General features: G+C 42.5%; 2 long non-coding RNA genes across 3 annotated transcripts; one reads left to right on the top strand and one right to left on the bottom strand.

Moving 5' to 3' along the window:
• Positions 1-496: 496 nt before the first annotated feature.
• On the bottom strand, positions 497-21,799 carry LOC147378881 (uncharacterized). The gene is made up of 2 exons (XR_015164200.1): positions 21,376-21,799; positions 497-6,670 (listed from the first exon to the last, which is right to left on the bottom strand). It is a non-coding gene; the product is annotated as an uncharacterized LOC147378881 (long non-coding RNA).
• Positions 6,421-9,138, top strand: LOC147378882 (uncharacterized). Of its 2 annotated transcripts, none has more exons than XR_015164169.1 (3): positions 6,421-8,135; positions 8,284-8,372; positions 8,880-9,138. It is a non-coding gene; the product is annotated as an uncharacterized LOC147378882 (long non-coding RNA). The 2 variants fall into 2 exon arrangements; XR_015164188.1 differs by having other exon boundaries at positions 6,579-7,521.
• Positions 21,800-21,917: the final 118 nt, after the last annotated feature.

Below are 21,917 nucleotides of genomic sequence, written 5' to 3' on the forward strand. Positions count from 1 at the left end.
ATCTGCATATCTGAGGTTATTGATATTTACCCTGCAATTTTGATTCTAGCTTGTGCTTCATCCAACCCAGTGTTTCTCATGATGTACTCTGCATAGAAGTTAAATAAGCAGGGTGACAATATACAGTCTTGATGGACTCCTTTTCCAATTTGGAACCAATCTGTTTTTCCATGTCCAGTTCTGTTTCTTCTTGACCTGCATACAGATTTCTCAAGAGGCAGATCAGGTAGTCTGGTATTCCCATCTCTTTAAGAATTTCCCACAGTTTGTGGTGATCTATACAGTCAAAGTCTTAGGCATAGTCAATAAAACAGAAGTAGATGTTTTTCTGGAACTCTCTTGCTTTTTTGATAATCCAACAGACATTGGCAGTTTGATCTCTGGTTCCTCTGCCTTTTTTAAAAACAGCTTGAGCATCTGGAAGTTCACAGTTCATGTACTGTTGAAGCCTGGCTTGGAGAATTTAGAGCATTAATTTCCTAGCGTGTGAGATGAGTGCAATTGTGTGATAATTTGAGCATTGTTTGGCATTGCCTTTCTTTGGGATTGGAATGAAAACTGACCTTTTCCAGTCCTGTGGCTACTGCTGAGATTTCCAAATATGCTGACATATTGAGTGTAGCACTTTCACAGCATCGTCTTTTAGGATTTGAAATAGCTCAACTGGAATTCCATCACCTCCACTAGCTTTGTTCGTAGTGATGCTTTCTAAGGTTCACTTGACTTCACATTCCAGGATGTCTGGCTCTAGGTGAGTGATCAGACCTCGTGATTATCTGGGTCGTGAAGATCTTTTTTGTATAGTTCTCCTGTGTATTCTTGCCACCTCTTCTTAATATCTTCTGCTTCTGATAGATCCCTACCGTTTCCGTCCCTTATTGAGCCCATCTTTACATGAAATGTTCCCTTGGTATCTCTAATTTTCTTGAAGAGATCTATAGTCTTTCCCATTCTATTGTTTTCCTCTATTTCTTTGCACTGATCACAGAGGAAGGCTTTCTTATCTCTCCTCGCTATTCTTTGGAACTCTGCATTCAAATGGTATATCTTTCCTTTTCTCCTTTGCCTTTTGCTTCTCTTCTTTGCACAGCTTTTTGTAAGTCCTCGTCAGACAGCCATTTTGCCTTTTTGCATCTCTTTTTATTGGGGAAGGTTTTGATCCCTGTCTCCTGTACAATGTCACTAACCTCCAGTTATCTGTGGTTATCTGAATTATTAAAACCTTTTTTGTGTACTTCTGTGTATTCTTGCCACCTCTTCTTAATACCTTCTGCTTCTTTTAGGTCCTTGCTTTTCTGTCCTTTATTGTGCCCATCTTTGCATGAAATGTTCTCTTGGTATCTCTAATTTTCTTGAATGGATCTCTAGTCTTTCCCATTATATTATTTTCTTCTATCATTGCATTGCTCAGTTAAGAAGGCTTTCTTATCTCTCCTTGCTGTTCTCTGAACTCTGCATTCGGTTCAGTATATCCTTTCCCTCCTCCTTTACCTTTTGCTTCTCTTCTTTCCCCAGCTATTTGTAAAGCCTTCTCAGACAACCATTTTGCCTTCTTGCATTTCTTTTTCTTCGGGATGGTTTTGGTCACTGCCTCCTATACAATGTTATGAACCCTCATCCATAGTTCTTCAGGCACTTTGTCTATCAGATCTAATCTCTTGAATCTATTCTTCATTCAACTTAGATCATACCTGAATGGCCCAGTGGTTTTCCCCACTTTCTTCAATTTAAGTCTGAAGTTTGCAATAAGGAGCTTATGATCTGAGCCCCAGTTAGCGCCTGGTTTTTTTTTTTTTTTTTGCTGACTGTATAGAGCTTCTCCATCTTTGGCTGCAAAGAATATAATCAGTCTGATTTTGGTATTGACCATCTGGTGATGTCCGTGTGTAGAGTCTTCTCTTGTGTTGTTGGAAGAGGGTGTTTGCTATGACCAGTGTGGTCTCTTTACAAAACCCTGTTAGCCTTTGCCCTGCTTCATTTTGTATTCTTAGACCAAACCTGCCTGTTACTCCAGGTATCTCCTGACTTCCCACTTTTGCATTCCAATCTTCTATGATGAAAAGGACATCTTTTTTTTTGGTGTTAGTTCTAGAATGGGTTGTAGGTCTTCATAGAACTGTTCAATTTCAGCTTATTCTGCATCAGTGGTTGGGGCATAGACTTGGATTACTGTGATGTTGAATGGTTTGCTTTGGAGATAATTTTGTTGTTTTTGAGATTTCACCAAAGTACTTCAAACTCTTTTGTTGACCATGAGTGCTACTCCATTTCTTCTAAGGGATTCTTGCCCACAGTAGTAAATATAGTGGCCATCCGAATTAAATTCACCCATTCCCATCTATTTTAGTTCACTGATTCCTAAAATGTCGATGTTCATCTTGCCATGTCCTGCTTGATCACGTTCAATGTACCTTGTTTCATGGATCCAACATTCCAGGTTCCTACGCAATATTGTTCTTTACAGCAATGGACTATACTTTCACCAATAGACACCTCTACAACTGAGTGTTTTCTTCTTTGGTCCAGCCTCTTCATTCTTCCTGGAGCTCTTTCTCCACTCTTCCCCAGGAGCACCTGCACACTACTGATCTAGGGGGTCATCTTCTGGGTCATCTTCTGGTGGCAGTCTTTGGGGATCTTTCTCTCTGTGCTATAATATTTTGCTATTGTATCATTCTATGACTTAATTATTAATAATTATTACTACTCTTTGCCTTTCATACTGTTCGTGGGGTTCTTGTTGAAAGATTACTGATGGTTTGCCTTTCCATTCTCCAGTTTACCACGTTTTAAAAAAAATCATTTTATTTATTTATTTTTGGCTGAGGCGTGTCTTTGTTGCTGTGCGGGCTTTTCTCTAACTGCAGTATGTGGGCTTTTCCCTGCGGTGGCTTCTCTCGTTGCGTGGCACAGGCTGTAGCATGCCTCAGTAGCTGTGGCTCCCGGGCCTCAGAGTGCAGGCTCAGGAGGTGGGGCTCATAGCCTTAGTTGCTCCACAGCATGTAGGATCTTCCCGGATCAGGGGTCAAAACTGTCTCCTGCACTGCCAGGGGAGTCCTGATTTACTCTTTCAACAAACGTTCTCTTAAAATGCTGACCAGGATCCCTAAAGAGCACAGTGATTCACAGTGCCAAGCCTCCTTGGAGCTCTATGGGGCTTGCAGCTCCATCTGTGAGGCAAGAAGGAGAGATGAGAAGCAGGCTGGGAGTGGACGTCTGAGTTGGAGAGTAGGTTCCTCTCCTAACCGGAGCTGTCACTGCTCAGCTCTAGGCAGTTCAAGGCAATATGGTCACAGAACTTTTTTTTAACAAGAGAAGCCAGAAATTCGAAATTGAGTGTTAAAAGATCCCTGACCTTTATTTTATTTTTTTTTTTTTTTGATAAGCAAGGAAAGGCCTTGCTCTTAAGATTTTTCTTGAATAACCTATGATTTTCCAGTTATTTTATGTGTGTATTTCTTTTTTTTTTTTTTTTATCATTTCACCCCATTTCTTTATTATTTGTCTGCTCCCCACCCAAAAAGTTTTTTTCTAAACTCTTGGAAGGCCTGCTGCAGATATCATGGTTTTTATTCCCATGAAGTATCCCACATACTTCAGTACATATTTCTGAATTTCCTAAGAATAGGGATATTCGGTAAATAACTGTAATAGTACAGTTGTCAACTTCAGTAATTTAACATGGATAAAATACTTTTATTAAATCTACTGTCTGTATTCTAATACTGTTAACTGACCCTCAGTGTCCTTTTTAGCACTTTTTCCTTCTAGTACAAGATCTAGTCCAGGATCAGATATTGCATTTCATTGTCATGTTGATAAAGTCTCTTTTAATCTGGAACACTTTTACAGCCTTTCTTTGTTTTTTATGATATTGTCATTGTTAAAGAATACTGCCCCTACTTTGTTTTTTTTTTTTTTTGACAGCTTTAATTTTTCAGCACTTTATTTTTTTTTTTTTATTTGATAAATTTAACGCCTTTTATTGCCATACCTCATTTTACTGTGCTTTGCTTTAGTGAGCTTTATAGATACATGTTTTTTTGTTTTTGTTTTTTTTTCCATTGTTAATTTTCTGTTTAGTTGATCTATCCATAAATGTGAGTGGGGTATTAAAGTCTCCCACTATTATTGTGTTATTGTTAATTTCTCCTTTCATACTTGTTAGGATTTGTCTTACATACTGCGGTGCTCCCATGTTGGGTGGATATATATTTATAATTGTTATATCTTCTTCTTGGATTGATCCTTTGATCATTATGTAGTGACCTTCTTTGTCTCTTTTCACAGCCTTTGTTTTAAAGTCTAATTTATCTGATACGAGTATTGTGACTCCTGCTTTCTTTTGGTCCCAATTTGCATGGAAAATCTTTTTCCAGCCCTTCACTTTCAGTCTGTATGTGTCCCCTGTTTTGAGGTGGGTCTCTTGTAGACAACATATGTAGGGGTCTTGTTTTTGTATCCATTCAGCCAGTCTTTGTCTTTTGGTTGGGGCATTCAACCCATTTACGTTTAAGGTAATTACTAATAAGTATGATCCCGTTGCCATTTACTTTATTGTTTTGGGTTTGAGTTTATACACCATTTTTGTGTTTCCTGACTAGAGAATATCCTTTAGTATTTGTTGGAGAGCTGGTTTGGTGGTGCAGAATTCTCTCAGCTTTTGCTTGTCTGAAAAGCTTTTGATTTCTCCTTCATACTTGAATGAGATCCTTGCTGGGTACAATAATCTGGGCTGTAGGTTATTTTCTTTCATCATTTTAAGTATGTCTTGCCATTCCCTCCTGGCTTGAAGAGTTTCTATTGAAAGATCAGCTGTTATCCTTATGGGAATTCTCTTGTGTGTTATTTGTTGTTTTTCCCTTGCTGCTTTTAATATTTGTTCTTTGTGTTTGATCTTTGTTAATTTGATTAATATGTGTCTTGGGGTGTTTCTCCTTGGGTTTATCCTGTTTGGGACTCTCTGGGTTTCTTGGAGATCCCTGACCTTTAAATGAGCACAAATTCTGACATGAGTCAACAGTGGAGGTCTGCAGCTACCTCGGGCCACGTCTTGCCATTTTGATCCTCTGGCCTGTACTTTGTTCTTCTTCATAATTTTAGGGTCTCAGGGAGGAGGCAGGTGACTGCTGTTGGCTGTGGATGCAATAACGTGTAGAAATGGGAACAGGCTTCTTCTCACAGGGACTTTGGCCTCCCAGGGGAGACAGACTCCAATAAAAAAAAAATCCACTCGTGAATAAACAGTTACAGGTGGAGAGGAATACCCCAAAGGTAGTAACTCCATCCTGTAAGAGCTTATGAAAAAGAAACTGACCCAGGCTTGGTGGTCAGCAAAGGCAGGCCTCCAGAAAGAGGGGCCAGCTTGTACTGGGACCCTGAGACAAGACTGAACAGGATGGAGGAGCAGGCCAGTGTGGCCAGAGCAAAGACAGTGAGAAGGTCACAATGCAGAGAGTCCAGGGAGGTGGCAAGCAGCAGGGGCTGGCACGTGGGGCCTTGTTGGCCAAGCTAAGGGTTTGGATTCTATCTCAACCCTAGGGACACCGTTATGGGCTACTAGACCCCATTTCAGTTTCTGAGTTGCTTTATCGAGGAATTTCAGTTATTTGTATGGATTGATATTTCACTGACTTTTCTTCTTCATTAAGTTGTTTCAAAGAACCAAGAAAAAAAAATCCTATCTATCATGTATTGATCTATCTATCTATCTATCTAAAACCTATCATTCTACTTAGCAATTATCATATGGGTCTATTGGATCTTTTTAGAGATCAAAGCGACCTTTTAGTATCTAAGCAGTCTTTGGGGATCCTTCTCTCTGTGTTATAATATTTTGCTATTGTATCATTCTATAACTTAATTATTAATAATTCCAATCTATGCTCAAGCAATACTAAGATAGGAAAACAGAAGGTGGATGGAATACATAGTTCAATGAAGTAATAATGAAATAAACCATCATTATTACCTCACCCTTCAGTTTACTCATTGCTTTGCCAAAGGCATTGTCTCTCATAAAGGTATAAAAGGAGTCTAGCGAAACCATCTTTGTAGGACAGTTTCAGGTTTTTTTAAATTAAACTTTTATTTTGAAATAATTTTAAATTAGTATGTTGTTTTAAGAAATGATACAGAAAGATTCCACATACCCTTCACCCAGTTTTTCCTAATGGCAGCATCTTGCAAATCTACTGTGTAGTATCTGAGCAGGAAATCGACATTGTAACAATCCAACAGTCTTACACATTTAGTTTTTCATGAAACAAAGTTGAGAGTTCAGCATCTTAAATTTCCACCAGAATAGCAAAGACCAGAAAATTGACAGAGAAAGTCATGTCAGAATTTTTATTACAGTTTTCTAGTTGGCAAACCTGAGCACCCTGCAATATCTGTAATCCTCAGTTTCCTCATCTAAATGGGTACAAGTGGGCCAATGCAGATGGGATGTAGTCCCTACCTCATGGAAGGTTGGATGAGATGAAGCCTTTGGCACAGCACCTGGAGTATATAAGACATTTGCCAAGGCTCTGCCCTACTCCACTCGACCAAGCTTGTTACTCTTGTGGCTGTTTCAGGGAATCATCTGTCAGTGCAGAGGCAGAAAGTGTGGTCCTGGAACAGGCTTGCCTCTGAGCTTCTTGGAATCTCACTTCCTGGAGACTGATCTCTGTGGGGAAACAGAAGCCACAACAGCAGCATGTGAAAAATCTCTATTATTAATGGGCAATGTGAGAGTTTACCAGGCCCTTTTCTTACGGTCTGTGAGTGTGGGCCAACCATCCTTTTCCACATCCTTGGAGCCAGACGTGCTTCAGAATTTGGAATTCAAAGGACCCAACCCTCTGAGAGTAGGATTGAGTCTTGATAAGGAATTGGAGGCCCAGAAGTTACTGAATCAGATCTGGTTGCTTGCTACTCAAAAATCAATACTCAAGAGAGAGACAAATGTTGGTAGAAAGAAAAGTTGCTTTTAACCAGAATGCTGGAAGTGGAGTAGAGATGGTGGACTCAATGTAACCAAAACCACCTCCGAAGATTTTGTTTGAACCTAAAAGTTTTAAAAGGAAAAGAGGAATAATCCTTTGAGAAGAGATAGACGGGTCTTAGGCTGAGCAGCTGGAATCTGTCTCCTATGGACAGATACTTCACGATAAAGTTAGCGGCTGGGGCAAGGAGGAGCCGAGTCCTGCTTGGATGAAAGATAAAGAGACCACATGATTCTCATCTTTGAGGCCAAGGAGACCTCCCATACGACACGTGTGCAGAAAGGTTTCTCAGGGGTCAGAGAAGGGAGTGGGAGTCGCGCTGTAACGTGTTCGGTCAATTTCCCGGAGACCCTCGCTCTGGAATCCATCTTGGCTAAAAGACGCACGTGCACACAGAGGAGGGCCCTGAGCCAGATCACACGTGGACTCAATGCCAGACAAGTAAGGTGATTGGCCAAAGGAAACCCAGAAGAACCTCCCCTGTGTAAGCCCTCGGTTCTTTCTCTGAACTCCCCTGCGTGTCCATCTGCAGGTACTTTTTTTTTTTTTTCCTCCTGATAAACACTTTACTGATTTCACGACTTTCCTTCTCTTTGCTGAATTCCTTCTTCAGAGCAGACAAAGAGCCCGGGCTCTGCTCCTAGCTAACCGTCCCTGGTGGGTCCAGTGGTTAGGATTTGGTGCATTCACCATCATGGTCTGGGTTCAATCCTTGGCTGTGGAACTGAGATCCTGCTTCAAACAGCCACCCTAGATCCATCTCAGTTGATCGCTGAGATAGGAGGTCAGGGCTGTTGCCATGCCCCACTTTGGGCAGGCTTGTCCACTCCTTGAGATGTCCGTCGAGATATTATCTTGTTCACACAATTCGTGAGATCACCGAAGAGAGAGTGAGGAAAGAGATCTGGTCATCTGTTAATTACTTATTCTTCCTTTCTACTTCCTGGGTCTATGGAAAGAACCAGCAAGTGAGGCAAAGCGTTGCATGATTAAAAGATTTGAAAGGTGTGCGTGGGCCAGAGATGCGTAGAGCGTGGGGGTGCCTGGTTTGAAAGCAGTGACAATACAGCTCTGCTGAAGGAAAGGGACTCCCACTGAGGGCAGTTTCCTGCAAAGAGCTGCTTACAGAGACAGCTGGATTTCAGAGTAAGTGTGCGCAGTAGCTCCCCTTTCTCACCTACTTTTGAATGGGGTTTTCTGTAGTGGCCATCCCATACCTGTCTTGTATAGGGTGTATGTTGGGTGTGATGGGGGAGGGGAAAGGAAGCTGATGACTTGTCTCTTTAATCAACAGCTCTCTAATTTAAGAACTCGTATTCAAGGAGCAGCACCCAATGAATGACACCCAACGGGTCTCATCCACACCTGAACGTGATGTAGATGGTGAGATCAAGCGCATGCTGTGATGGCTGGAGACAGGTTTCTCATATGGGCCAGTCCCTGCCCAGGCCCTCCAGCAAGTTGCTCTGATAGGATGCACACCCCCGTGCAAATGCACCGTCTGCAAAGAGACCTGCAGCTCAGCCTTCCAGGGCCTGTGGCTCTCGCCTAAGTTTCTCAGATGGTCCTTGTTCACATTCTCTCAGCCACAGAAGGAGTAACTGCTTTCTGCAAAATTGCTACTATAAGCAGATAGGTTAGGGGGTCCCCAGACAAAGAGAACAAGGAATGGTTTTCTTGACATAAGAGAAGTCATTTTTGGCCCAAAACGTTTTATAATCAAAGCCTGGCCTCATTGCTTGCCCTTGAACATATCTTGGCAATTAACGATCTTAAGGGAACAGAGGCATGAAGGAATAGAAAAGAGGCAGCCAAACAATAGTACAGTGATAAATCAGAGTCCTAGTACTTCCTCAAAGGATATTCATAAACATATATCTTTGATTGCAGAAACAGAGACCCCTCACACAGGTGGAGGATGGAATGACATTGACTCTCCTTACTTCAGTTAACTAAAGCCTGGACTCTGTCAGCCTTGGTCAAAATTCTATGCTGAATTCTCCTCTGCTCAAGCCCCTTCATGAATATACATGTACCCTGAGCTTAACACTTCCCGAATTTTGCTGTTCAGGGAGACACTGCTTTGGGAAAGATCTTTGGTATTCTCCTTACTTGCTTCAACTAATAATAAATTCTTCCTTCTTCTGCTCTTTGGTTTGGTTGTGCCTATTGGCTCGACACCCACCAAGAGGAAAACCCAGTTTTTGGTTAACACTATGTCTGTAGGACTGAGAACCCTTAAAAATTGTCTTGTAATAGTTTACCATCTATTAAGAGCTAGCATTTCATCACATTTAATTTTCCTATTCAAATTACTGGTATGCTTTCTATCTCCTAGTAACTTCTATGTCGTAATTTAAACAAATTTTTTATTATACAATGTAGTTAAGTATGCCAACTGATTGTAGGATCTGTGACAAAGAAAGAATTGTTTATGTTGTTTCCAGCACAGGAAGTAACAAGTTCTTGGGACTAGATGATAGGTGACAGGATCCTAATTGTTTTCTTAATTATGGCATCCCCTTTGCTGATATCTAAAATAGCACTCACAATCTCTTTCTGGGTAGCCACTTAAAAGTGCCTCCACTCTACAAATTCCCAAAGGTGTGCTGATTTAAAAACAAAAAAACTGCAACCTAAAAGTTGAAGGTTATATTTTATTTGGTGGACGTTTTGAGGACTTAAGCCTGGGAGACAGTCTCACAGATGGCTCTGAGGGAACTGCTCTGAAGAGCTAAGGAAGAAGCTAGGATGCATAGGATTTTGGCAACAAAATTCAGGTAGTTGTAACATCAAAAGATTACTGTTAATTAAAGAAAAGCCAGACATTTCAAGTTAATGAATTTAGTGCTTTCCTATGTATATGAAGATGCAAGAGTCTGGGCTCACTGAAGTCATCTTTTAATATGTATCTCAGCTACCTGGAGCCAGTATCCTGCCTTTCTCCAATCTGAATCCTCTCAGGGTACACAGTCAGGGCAGGCTGCGGTGGCTGCTGGCTTGATGGCTTGATGGCCTCAGCATCCTTTGTTTGTTGACGTGGCCGCTGACCTTCTTTGTCCACGTGTGAAACGTGTCATGATATCAAATTCAGGATCTCAAACTGACTTATTCAGTAGAAACTGAAAATATGATTGTTTCCCCATTTTCCCAGAGCAATTATATTTTGCTATAGCAGATATTCCTTTGTCCAATTGGTTGCAATTGTGTTGGTTTATACACAGTTTTTCCTAGGCAGGGGGAGCCAGGTTATATAAGCAGAATTAAAAACCTCTGCAGGAAACAAAAGGCAAAGCTCTCAGATGGCTACTACCCAGGCAGAAGCCTTTTCAGCTCCATCTGAAGCAAACTGACAATGAACGCCTGCATGATTTGCACCCTGCTTGATGGTTGTACCCCTTTCTCTGCTGACCCTATGTAGGAGCAGCCACTGGCTCAGTGAATGGGGAGAGCCCCTGCTTGTCTCAGAATGCCATCCAGAATCCCCACATGGTGTGTTTGTGCATTTACCAATATCTTCTGAGGCAGCCTCTAGACATCAGGGAAAACTGCCAAGGTAATGATTTCAAGGTAACAATGATCTCTCTTGTAGGGCTTTGGTGACAAAGTTGCTTAGGTTCTAAGTAATCCACTCACAGCCATGTTTTTCTCCATAATGCTTCAGTGCTTAATTTTTCAGAATGCCAGTTTTGCCAGAAACATGTATTATGTGTAGAAGGAATGCATACTGTATAGTAGTAGAAGTAATAAATTTTATAACAAATGCTAGAGAGGATGTGAAGAAAGGGGAACCCTCCCACCTTCTTGACAGGAATGCAAATTGGTGCAGCTTCTATGGAAAATAGTATGGAGATTCCTCAAAAAACTAAAAGTAGAGTTGCAACATGATCCAGCAGTTTCGCTCCTGGGCATATTAATACACTTGTGCTGCAGAGAAGAACCAATTCTGACTCCATTTTGGAAATGTTTCTTTGACTTGCTTTTCGTTGCTGTTGTTACTATAATCATACATAATGACCTGCCTCAAAGGACTCTTTTTCTTAAGAAAAAGAAATGCAAAAAGGAAATATGGTTGCCTGAGGAGGTCTTTCAAATAGCTGAGAAAAGAAGAGAAGTGAAAGGCAAAGGAGAGACATACCCATCTGAATGCAGAGTTCCAAAGAATAGCAAGGAGAGTTAAGAGGCCTTCTAAAGTGAACATTGCAAAGAAATAGAGGAAAACAATAGAATGGGGAAAACTAGAGATCTCTTCAAGAAAATTAGAGATACCAAGGAAACATTTCATGCAAAGATGGGCACAATAACATACTGTTAACATACCTAACATATGGTTAGGTCCACATGATATGGACCTAATAGAAGCAGATTATATTAAGAAGAGGTGGCATGAATACATAGAAGAAACTCCCTCCCATCTCCCTCCCCATCCCACCCCTCTAGGTTGATACAGAGCCCCTGTTTGAGTTTCCTGAGATATACAGCAAATTCCCATTGACTATCTATTTTACATATGGTAATGTAAGTTTCCATGTTACTCTTTCCATACATCTCACCCTCTCCTCCCCTCTCCCCATGTCCATAAGTCTATTCTCTATGTCTGTTTCTCCATTGCCCCTCTGTAAATAAATTCTTCAGTACCATTCTTCTAGATTCCATATATATGTGTTAGAATACTATATTTATCTTTCTCTTTCTGACTTACTTCGCTCTGTATAATAGGTTCTAGGTTCATCCACCTCATAAAAACTGACTCAAAGGTGTTCCTGTTTATGGCTGAGTAATATCCCATTGTGTATATGTACCACAACTTCAAAAGGGAGGGATGTACGTATGCCTATGGCTGATTCATGTTGAGGTTTGACAGAAAACAGCAAAATTCTGTAAAGCAATTATCATTCAATAAAAAAATAAAAAGGTACAACCCATTAAAAAAAAACAAAAACCATATGACCCAGCAATCCCACTCCTAGGCATATACCCTGAGGAAACCAAAATTGAAAGAGACACATGTACCCCATTGTTCATTGCAGCAATATTCACAATAGCTAGAATGTGGAAGCAACCCAGATGTCCATCGACAGATGAATGGATAAGGAAGTTGTAGTACATATACACAATGGAATGGTACTCAGCCATAAAAAGGAATGCATTTGAGTCAGTCCTAATGAGGTGGATGAACCTAGAACCTATTATACAGAGTGAAGTAAGTCAGAAAGAGAAAGGTAAATGTCATATTCTAATGCATACATACAGAATCTAGAAGAATGGTACTGAAGAATTTATTTACAGGGAAGCAGTGGAGAAACAGCCATAGAGAGTAGACTTATAGACATGGGGAGAGGGGAGGAGAGGGTGAGATGTATGGAAAGGGTAACATGGAAACTTACATTACCATATGTAAAATAGATGGCCAAAGGGAATTTGCTGTATATCTCAGGAAACTCAAACAGGGGTCTGTATCAACCTAAAAGGGTTGGACGGGGAGGGAGATGGGAGGGAGTTTCAAAAGGGAGGGGATATATGTATACCTGTGGCTGATTCATGTTGAGGTTTGACAGAAAACAGTGAAATTCTGTAAAGCAATTATCCTTCAATAAAAAATAAATTAATTTTAAAAAATGAAGACAAAAAAAACATTACACAGAAGAACTGTATAAAAAAAAGTCTTAATGACCTGGATAACCACAGTGGTGTGGTCAGTCACATAGAGTCAGACCTCCTGGAGTGAGAACTAAAGAGCCTCTTGATGAGGGTGAAGGAGGAGAGTGAAAGAGCCAGCTTAAGACTAAATATTAAAAAAACTAGGATCATGGCATCAGCCTTATTACTTCATGGCGAATAGAAGGGGAAAAGGTGGAAGTAGTGACAGATTTCCTCTTCTTGGGCTCTGAAATCGCTGTGAACGGTGACTGCAGTTATGAAATCAGAAGATGATTGCTTCTTGGCAGGAAAGCGATGAGAAACCTAGACAGCATGCTGAAAAGCAGAGACCTTACTCCTCCGACAAAGGCCCACGTAGTCAAGGCTATGGTCTTCCCAGTGGTCACGTATGGTTGTGAGAGCTGGACCGTAAAGAAGACAGAGTGCCAAAGATTTGATGTCTTTGAACTGTGGTTCTGCAGAAGACTCCTGAGAGTGTCTTGGACTGCAAGATCAAACCAGTCAATCAATCTCAAAGGAAATCAACGCTGAATACCCATTGGAAGGACTGATGCCAAAACTACAGTATTTTGGTCATCTGATGTGGAAAATTCTGAAAGAGATGGGAATACCAGACCACCTGACCTGCCTCTTGAGAAACCTGTATGCAGGTCAGGAAGCAACAGTTAGAACTGGACATGGAGCAACAGACTGGTTCCAAATAGGAAAAGGATTACGTCAAGGCTGTATATTGTCACCCTGCTTATTTAACTTATATGCAGGGTACACCATGAGAAATGCTGGGCTGGATGAAGCACAAGCAGGAATCAGGATTACCGAGAGAAATATCAATAACCTCAGATATGCAGATGACACCACCCTTATGGCAGAAAGTGAAGAGGAACTAAAGAGCCTCTTGATGAAAGCGAAAGAGGAGAGTGAAAAAGTTGGCTTAAGACTCAACATTCAGAAAACTAAGATCATGGCATCTGGTCCTGTCACTTCATGGCAGATAGCTGGGGAAAGAGTGGAAACAGTGTCAGACTTTATTTTTCTGGGCTCCAAAATCAATGTAGATAGTGATTGCAGCCATGAAATTAAAAGACGCTTACTCCCTGGAAGGAAAGTTATGACCAACCTAGACAGCATATTAAAAAGCAGAGACATTACTTTGCCAGCAAAGGTCCGTCTAGTCAAGGCTATGGTTTTTCCAGTGGTCATGTATGGATGTGAGAATGGACTGAAGAAAGCTGAGCACCGAAGAATTGATGCCTTTAAACTGTGGTGTTGGAGAAGACCCTTGGGAATCCCTTGGACTGCAAGGAGATCCAACCAGTCCATCCTAAAGGAGATCAGTCCTGGGTGTTCATTGGAAGGATTGATGTTGAAGCTGCAACTCCAATATTTGGCCACCTGATGCGAAGAGCTGACTCATTGGAAAAGACCCTGATGCTGGAAAAGATTTAGAGCAGAAGGGGATGACAGAGGATGAGATGGATAGATGGCATCATCCACTCGATGGACATGGGTTTGGGTGGACTCCAGGAGTCGGTGATGGACAGGGAGGCCTGGTGAGCTGCAGTTCATGGGGTTGCAAAGAGTCGGACATGACTGAGTGACTGAACTGAACTGAACTGATGTGAACAGCTGACTCACTGGAAAAGTCCCTGATGCTGGGAAAGATTGAAAGCAGAAGGAGAAGAGGGCAGCAGAGGATGAGATGGTCGGCCAGCATTACAGATGCAATGGAGATGAACTTGGGCAAACTGGGAGTTGGTGATGGACAGGGAGGCCTGGCGTGCTGCAGTCCACGGGGTCACAAAGAGTCGGACACGACTTCGAGACTGAACAGCACACCAACATTTGAATTTCTGGCTTCTCTTGGGGAAAAAAACACTAGTCCCGTATTCTCTTCTAGCAGCAACCATCTAGGCCTGAGCATCGCTGTCCTGGCTCTGTGGGACTCCCCAGTGCCAGTCCTCAGTTTCGGCCTGTTTCTCATGCTGATGTTCTTTGCCTGGGGGCCCAGAGGACTCAAGGAGGCTTCAGACTGGAAATCGTCAGTGGAAATCATGCTCTCAGCGTCTCCCGGTGCCAGTTTCATAGCAGGCACTCAGTAATAAATAAAAAAGGGCTCACATGCCCTTCCTTGGAGAAGGCAATGGCACCCCACTCCAGTACTCTTGCCTGGAAAATCCCATGGATGGAGGAGCCTGGTGGGCTGCAGTCCATGGGGTCGCTAAGAGTCGGACATGACTGAGCGACTTCACTTTCACTTTTCACTTTCATGCACTAGAGAAGGAAATGGCAACCCACTCCAGTGTTCTTGCCTAGAGAGTCCCAGGGACGGAGGAGCCTGGTGGGCTGCTGTCTATGGGGTCGCACAGAGTCGGGCACGACTGAAGCGACTCGGCAGCAGCAGCCTCAGCACACGCCCTTCCTAGGGCGATCTTCCGATACTCACCTGTAGTTCCACAGGGAGACAGGCGGTGGTGCTGTGCTCTCAGAAACCCACATGGGCCTGCGGCGCAAACAGCATCAGTCCTGGTTTTCCTTCCCGGCCAGACTGTATTCCATCTGCCCTGACTGTGCACAGGTAACTTCAATAGTATGTCATAATTTTACATATATCCTAATGTATATGTCTTTTCAGTTCAATTCAGTTGCTCAGTTGTGTCCGACTCTTTGCGACCCTATGAACTGCAGCACGCCAGGCCGGCCTACCATCACCAATTCCGGGAGTCCACCCAAACCCATGTCCATCAAGTCGGTGATGCCATCCAATCATCTCATCCTCTGTCCCCTTCTTCTCCTGCCCTCAATCTTTCCCAGCATCAGGGTCTTTTCCAGTGAGTCAGCTCTTCATATCAGGTGGCCAAATATTGGAGTTGCAGCTTCAACATCAGTCCTTCCAGTGAACATCCAGGACTGATCTCCTTCAGAATGGACTGGTTGGATCTCCTTGCTGTACAAGGGACTCTCAAGAGTCTTTTCCAACACCACAGTTCAAAAGCATCGATTCTTCAGTGCTCAGCTTTCTTTATAGTCCAACTCTCACATCCATACATGACCACTGGAAAAACCATAGCCTTGACTAGACAGACCTTTGCTGGCAAAGCAATGTCTCTGCTTTTCAATATGCTGTCTAGGTTGGTCATAACTTTCCTTCCAAGGAGTAAGCGTCTTCTAATTTCATGGCTGCAATCACCATCTGCGGTGATTTTGGAGCCCAGAAAAATAAAGTCAGCCATTGTTTCCACTGTTTCCCCATCTATTTGCCATGAAGTGATGGGACCAGATGCCACGATCTTAATTTTCTGAATGTTGAGGTTTAAGCCAACTTTTTCACTCTCTTCTTTCACTTTCATCAAGAGGCTCTTTAGTTCTTCTTCACTTTCTGCCATAAGGGTGGTGTCATCTGCATATCTGAGGTTATTACATACATCCTAATGTATGTGTCTTCATCTGTCGACACACACACACATGCATATGCAATATTGAAGTTTAAAATTAGAAGATATATAATTGTATATATGAATACGTATAAGGGCTTCCCAGGTGGCGCTAGTGGTAAAGAACCTGTCAATGTGGGAGACATAAGAGATGCAGGTTCAATCCCTGGGTCAGGAAGACCTCCTGGAGGAGGGCATGGCAACTCACTCCAGTATCCTTGCCTGGAGAAGAATTCCTGTGGGCAGAGGAGTCTGGTGGGCTACGGACCATAGGGGCGCAAAGAGTTGGACACAACTTAAGGGACTTAGCATGCACACACACATATAAAAGGCTTCCCTGGTGGCTCAGACACACGTAAAATAACATATATGTGATTAAAATATACATATGATTTGTACATATATAAGGATATATAATATATATGGCTAAAATATATTTAAAATTAGATGCATGTCAATATGTATTATTTATTAAAATATATGATTAAGATATATGTGAAATTAGGGCATAATATTGGATATATATCTAATATTTATAAAAAATTAAGATATATATAATTTTGTATATCAAGTATGGTTAGAATATATTTAATGAACTGTATCAACTATATGAATTTGTAAATAATTGAAAGCTTTGGCCTTTTTAAAGAAGCTCATGTATTTATTTTAACTGGAGGATAGTAACTTCACAATACTGCCGTGGTCTCTGCCACTTCGACATGAATCAGCCATGGGTGCACATGTGTCCCCATCGTGAAACCCCTCCCACCTCCCTCCCCACCCCATCCCCTGGGTTGTCCCAGTGCACCAGCTTTGAGTGCCCTGCTTCATGCATCAAACTTATACTGGTCATCTATTTTACATATGGTAATATACATGTTTCAATGCTATTCTCTCAAATCATCCTACCCTCCCCTTCTCCCACAGAGTCCACAAGTCTGTTCTTTACATCTGAGTCTCTTTTGCTGCCTTGCATATAGGATCTTCATTACTGTCTTTCTAAATTCCATATATATGCATTAATATACTATATTGGTGTTTCTCCTTCTGACTTAATTCACTCTATATAATAGGCTCACTTTCGTCCACCTCATTAGAACTGACTCAAATGTGTTCTTTTTTATAGCTGAGTAATATAACAAGATGGGGAAACAGTGGAAACAGTGTCAGACTTTATTTTTTTGGGCTCCAAAATCACTGCAGGTGGTGACTGCAGCCATGAAATTAAAAGACACTTACTCCTTGGAAGGAAAGTTATGACCAACCTAGATAGCATATTCAAAAGCAGAGACATTACTTTGCCAACAAAGGTCCGACTACTCAAGGCTATGGTTTTCCAGTGATCATGTATGGATGTGAGAGTTGGACTGTGAAGAAGGCTGAGTGCTGAAGAATTGATGCTTTTGAACTGTGGTGTTGGAGAAGACTCTTGAGAGTCCCTTGGACTGCAAGGAGATCCAACCAGTCCATTCTGAAGGAGATCAACCCTGGGATTTCTTTGGAAGGAATGATGCTAAAGCTGAAACTCCAGTACTTTCGACACCTCATGCGAAGAGATGACTCATTGGAAAAGACTCTGATGGTGGGAGGGATTAGGGGCAGAAGGAGAAGGGGATGACAGAGGATGAGATGGCTCGATGGCATCACTGACTCAATGGACGTGAGTCTGAGTGAACTCTGGGAGTTGGTGATGGACAGGGAGGCCTGGCGTGCTACGATTCATGGGGTTGCAAAGAGTCGGACATGACTGAGCGACTGAACTGAACTGAACTGAATATAACAAGAAGAGAGGCTAAAGGCAAAGGAGAAAAGGAAAGATATACCCATTTGAATGCAGACTTCCAAAGAATAGCAAGGAGAGATAAGAAAGCCTTCCTCAGTGATCAATGCAAAGAAATAGAGGAAAACAATAGAATGGGAAAGACTATAGATCTCTTCAAGAAAATTAGAGATACCAAGGGAACATTTCATGCAAAAATGGGCACAATAAAGGACAGAAATGGTATGGACCTAACAGAAGCAGAAGATATTAAGAAGAGGTTGCAAGAATACACAGAAGAACTGTACAAAAAAGATCTTCATGACCCAGTTAATCACAATGGTGTGACCACTCACCTAGAGCCAGACATCCTGGAATGTGAAGCCAAGTGGACCTTAGGAAGCATCACTATGAACAAAGCTAGTGGAGGTGATGGAATTCCAGCTGAGCTATTTCAAGTCCTAAAAGATGATGCTGTAAAAGTGCCACACTCAATATGCCAGGAAATTTGGAAAACTTAGCAGTGGCCACAGGACTGGAAAAGGTCAATTTTTATTCCAATCCCAAAGAAAGACAATGCCAAAGAATGTTCAAACTACCACACAATTGCACTCATCTCATATGCTAGAAAAGTAATGCTCAAAATTCTTCAAGCCAGGCTTCAACAGTAGGTGAACTGTGAACTTCCAGATGTTCAGGCTGGATTTAGAAAAGGCAGAGGAACAAGAGATCAAATTGCCAACATCTGCTGGATCATTGAGAAAGCAAGAGAGTTCCAGAAAAACATGTACTTCTGCTTTATAGGCTATGCCAAAGCCTTTGACTGTGTGGATCACAACAAACTCTGAAAAATTCTGAAAGAGATGGGAATACCAGACCACCTGACCTGCCTCTGGAGAAATCTGTATGCAGATCAAGAAGAAACAGTTAGAACTGGACATGGAAAAACAGACTGGTACCAAATCGGGAAAGGAGTACATCAAGGCTGTATGTTGTCACCCTGCTTATTTAACTTCTGTGCAGAGCTGCTGCTGCTAAGTTACTTCAGTTGTGTCCAACTCTGTGTGACCCCATAGATGGCAGCCCACCAGGCTCCCCCGTCCCTGGGATTCTCCAGGCAAGAACACTGGAGTGGGTTGCCATTTCCTTCTCCAATGCATGAAAGTGAAAAGTGAAAGTGAAGTCACTCAGTTGTGTCTGAATCTTAGGGACCCCATGGACTGCAGCCTACCAGGCTCCTCCGTCCATGGGATTTCCCAGGCAAGAATACTGGAGTGAGCTGCCGTTGTCTTTTTCCTGTGCAGAGTACATCATGCAAAATGCCGGGCTGGATGAAGCACAAGCCGGAATCAAGATTGTGGGCGAAATACCAATAACTTCAGGAATGCATATAATACCACCCTATGGCAGAAAGTGAAGAGAAACTAATGAGCCTCTAGATGAAGGTGAAAAAGGAGAGTGTAAAGACTGGCTTAAAACTCAAAATTTAGAAAACAAAATCATGGCATCTGTTCCCATCACTTCATGGCAAATGGATGGGGAAACAATGGAAACAGTGTGAGACTTTATCTTTCTGGGCTCCAAAATTACTGTGGATGGTGACTGCAGCCATGAAATTAAAAGACATTTTCTCCCTGGAAGAAAAGCTATGACCAACCTAGATAGCATATTAAAAAGCAGAGACATTCTTCTGCCAACAAAGTTTTGTATAGTCAAAGTTATGGTTTTTCCAGTAGTAATGTACGGGTGTGAGAGCTGATAGGTAAAAAAAGCTGAGCGCAGAAGAATTGATGCTTTTGAACTGTGGTGTTGGAGAAGACTCTTGAGAGTCCCTTGGACCGCAAGGAGATGCAACCAGTCCATCCTAAAGAAAATCAATCCTGAATATTCATTGGAAGGACTGATGCTGAAACTGAAGCTCTAATACTTTGGCCACCTGATGTGGAGCGCCAACTCATTTGAAAAGCCCCTGATGCTGGAAAAGATGGAAAGCAGGAGGACAAGGGGACAACAGAGGATGAGATGGCTGGATGGCATCATCGACTCCATGGACATGAGTTTCAGCAGACTCTGGGAGGTGGTGAAGGACAGGGAAGCCTGGCGTGCTGCAGACCACGGGGTTACAAAGAGTTAGACACAACTGACCAACTGAACAACAACAGCAGCAAAGCTGCTCAATATTGTTATGTTAGGGCTGAGTTTACTGAGTGCTGCTTTACAGGTATTAATTCATTTAATCCTTAATTAGTGCCTTGATTTGGGTATGGTAATTATCCCATTTTTACAGCTGAGGAACTTGTAAAGCCAACGAGAGTGAAGGTAACCAGTCAAGGTCCAACAAACAGCTGGGTCATGGTGGAGCCAGGAACCCAGAGCTCATGTGTTTAACCCAGATTATACACAAACTTAGTTCAGTTCAGTTCAATCACTCAGTCACGTCTGACTCTTTGTGACCCCATGGACTGCAGCATGTCAGGCTTTCCTGTCCATCACCAACTCCTGGAGTTTACTCAAATTCATGTCCATCGAGTCAGTGATGCCATCCAACCATCTCATCCTCTGTCGTCCCCTTTCCTTGCACCTTCAATCTTTCCCAGAATCAAGGTCTTTTCAGATGAGTCAGTTCTTTGCATAAGGTGGCCAAAGGATTGGAGTTTCATCTTCAACATCAGTCCTTCCAATGAACACCCAGGCCTGATCTCCTTTAGGATGGACTGGTTGGATCTCCTTGCAGTCCAAGGGACTCTCAAGAGTCTTTTCCAACACCACAGTTCAAAAGCATCAGTTCTTCAGTGCTCAGCTTTCTTTAAAGTGTGAGACTTTAAAGTGTGAGACTCTCACATCCATACATGACTACTGCAAAAAACTTTATTTTCCTTTAGGGTTTCTTTTTCATTTTTAGATTTTCTGTTAATACCTTAAAACGTGTGTGTGTGTGTGTGTGTGTGTGCGTGTGTGTGTGTGTATGTGTGTGCATGCAACATATAAGGTTAAAATATAAATTCAGCTGCACAGATAAATTGTGAAATAAAGAAATATCAAAACAGCTAAATATAGAGGGCTAAATATAGAGCCCATATATATATGGGCTCCCCTGGTGACTCAAGATAGTAAAGAATCTGCCCGCAATGTGGGAGTCCCAGGTTCAATCCCTGCATCGAGAAGATCTTCTGGAGAAGTGAATGGCTCCTCGCTCCAGTACTCTTTCCTGGAGAATTCATGGACAATGGAACCTGTTGGGCTACAGTTCACGGGATCACAAAGAGCTGGACGTGACTGAGCCACTAACACATACACATCACTAAATCACTTTTCTGTACAGCAGAAATTAACATAGCATTGTAAATCAACTATACTTCAATAGCATTTTTTTAAATTGAGAAAGAAATTGGCCAGAGTCATACAGTTGGTAAGAGGCAGGGTCAGGATTTAAACCCAGAGCTCCAGGCTGAAGAGTCCCTGCTCCCCAGGACTAGACTAAATCTCCTCCCTGTGTCTTTTTCTTCCAATGTGATGAGGTTTTCCAAGCACTTACCTTCTTCTGCCTCTACCTGTCCAGTGGGAAATTCAACCTCAGGCATCACCAGGATTCTCTTCTCATCTCCGTAGGGTCAAATAAGAGCCCTCTGCTTGGAGCAGGGGGTGCTTCTGAGTGCAAGGTGCCCCCAGCTGAGCCGTAGCCCTCTGGTTCCGCAGTGGTGGCCACCCCCTGGCTGGTTCCCCCACCTGCACCCCGCAGACCAGACAGGCACCCTCTGGGCTGGCCCAGACTGCAGATTCGCCCTGCTCAGGCCTCAGTACCAGCCCCCATCTCCTGGGGCCCAGTGGGCACGCCGGGCCTCATACCCCAGGCCTTTTCTGCTTCCCTTCTCCAACCCAGGTAATGGCCTCTGTTGCTTCTTCCTCAGACACCCAGCTGAAGCCTCAGCTGTGCTGAAACAGGATTTTCACTTAGTTGCTGAGATTGCCTCGGGGAAGGGAAAGGCATCAGTATCTTAGCACCGATTGCTCCCACCAGGGGGGAAGTGGGGAAGGACAGACCGACAGCAAGCATGTTTATAGGGCTTCCCAGGTGGC

Source organism: Bos grunniens, chromosome 1 (assembly GCF_055505025.1).
Source record: "Bos grunniens cultivar Pamir isolate PY7600 chromosome 1, Bosgru_T2T1.0, whole genome shotgun sequence".
NCBI lineage: Eukaryota > Metazoa > Chordata > Mammalia > Artiodactyla > Bovidae > Bos > Bos grunniens.